At 35.7% G+C, this 2,288-nt stretch overlaps 1 protein-coding gene across 1 annotated transcript in view; it reads right to left on the minus strand.

Annotated features, from left to right (window-relative positions):
* Positions 1 to 1,774, minus strand: part of zf(c2h2)-60 (zinc finger (C2H2)-60) — a 5,034-nt gene extending 3,260 nt beyond the window's left edge. The window contains exon 1 of the transcript XR_003397202.1: positions 1 to 1,774. The gene's annotated coding sequence lies outside the window, so the exon portion shown is untranslated.
* Between the last annotated feature and the right edge of the window lie 514 nt (positions 1,775 to 2,288).

The raw sequence follows: 2,288 nt of genomic DNA on the forward strand, positions 1-2,288 counted from the left end.
ATTTTCGAAATCCGCCAAGTTCATGAGCGCCAAGGTTATCAGCAGACAATGTTGCTATAGTACCATATAGTGTATGTGCACCATCACATGTGACAATCCCTTTCTCTTGCAAAAACTGTAAATCTTTTATAAGAGGTTTAAGAGCAGTATGATAACCAATTGTTTTCAGCTTCTTAGATTCAATGAGAAGAGCCAAAAATATATTTTTCAAGCTAGCACTATGTTTTACACCAATGTTTCCCACATAATAATAAAACACAGTAAGCTTGTGCTTTGTTTTTGAAGAACCTAGTGGATTACAAACTTCCAGTTCATCGCAATAAAAATGAAGTCGCAACAAGTCTCGGTTGCCCCTGAAATATGATTTTGTACGAAAATATTCACCGTCTGTAAAATCACAAAGAACATTTGTCTGTGAAGCACATGATCTGTTATTCAATAAAACTGCCTGCAGCACATCTTGCTGGTTTAAATAATTCGACAAAGATTTTACTATTGGTACATATTGAAAAGTTATGTTATTATTATTATCACTCTTTACTGTTTCAGGTTGAACCAACCCTAGCGACTGACAGCTCTGCTCAAACATGGATTTGTTCTGTAATTTCTTCCACAGGTCTGGTAAAAAATTTGGATTTTCTAAATGCTCATTGAATCCAACCTCAGATTTGAAGTGCTTGATTAAATTTTGATGAAAATGGGAAAACAAGGCAGTCATGTCATTTATAATGGTTTCATATGCGCGTTGAGGCAAGATATAACGCTCTCGTAGTTGCAAACAAAACTTAACAAAATTGCTCACAAACGTTTGCTCCCCCTCACAAACATTATCGTCAGATGAATTGGGTTCGTGACATTCCACATAATCTGAAACAACTGGATCTTGCTGATGAATGATTGATGAATAATTGGAATGCATTCTTAGGAGATGCTTTTCATAGCTCCGTACACTTGAATAAATTAAACCACATTTCGCTATTTTACATTGGTAAATAATAGTCTTTCCATGCTCAAACTTTAAATGGTGAATTAAACTTGGTTTGGCCATTGTTTCACAGCATTCCTGATATGGGCAAGGTATTCCCTCCATTTTTAAATTAGGTTAAATAGACTGTAAAAGTAAGTAAATAACATTGAAAATGCAATTATAACATACCGATCTTTATTCTTTACTTTACTTCCTAACAGCGTTTGCACTATATTAATACAAAAAAACCGAACACGTTTCACAAAAACTGCATGACGGAAATGCGCATGCGCAGTAAATTTTCCCACGACCACGCCGCAAACACAGAAATAACAATAAATAAATAAATAAAACCAACTTTTGAACGTGACCCACTGTCTGTTTGACATTGGTTTACTTCGGTAATTTAAAATCAAATCAAACCTAAAACAAAATTCTTTTCGAAATGCAAAATTGGCATACGAGTGAGATTTAGAAGTATATATTTCAACAAGGTTTTACAAATAAGCCAAATGCACTGACAACTTGTTTATATTATAGTAAATACTCAATGAACGTCCGGAATAACAGGTGTTTTCTAAATATATGGGTTAGCGGAATTTATTTCACTAAATCCAATATTTTGATTAGTGGTGGCCAACTCCACCTTTTGGGTGATGGGCGGGTACAAGATATGCTGATATAAGTCAAATGGTGGAAATAGTGATACCACACGTGTGTATTTCCACGCATTTGTGGATGTTACCACGATAACAAAAAAACCACCCCTAAATTTCCACCTATATGATTTACAGTGTAGGCCGTTTCCGATAGTTTTGTGTTAACAATGCTTTAGTTTACGAGCTATACCTCGTCTAGTCGTATTGACTCATGTCGTAGGCATATTGTGAAACTCTGTATAACTAATCATTTGCTACGTATTCAGTGTATTTAAAGGTTTTTGTTTGAGTTCGATTCATCATTAACGAACCAAGAGTATTTGGTTCGCACAATTACTCTTCTCCTTCTGCCTCTCTCTTTCTCTTTATGGTTTTGCTCTATGCTCTGGTGAAAAGAAACGAGGTGGTTTCAGTAGAGTGAACATACAATCGAGGCGTTACCGTCATCAGTAACAAAACAGTCAGGACCTAGTAGCTAGTATTGGGGCATATAGCCTTTAATTGAATCGGAGGTATTGAGCTATGGTGGTAACAATAGATAGTTCGTTCCGCGTTTCTAAATGTAGCGCTGAATTTTCAGCCTAAGGCAGTCAAGCATACATTGGTTGTCAAACCTTNTCGATTCTCATTATTGCTTTGTCGNCAAGGCCTATATTCATTAT

Source organism: Ciona intestinalis, unplaced genomic scaffold (assembly GCF_000224145.3).
Source record: "Ciona intestinalis unplaced genomic scaffold, KH HT000508.1, whole genome shotgun sequence".
NCBI lineage: Eukaryota > Metazoa > Chordata > Ascidiacea > Phlebobranchia > Cionidae > Ciona > Ciona intestinalis.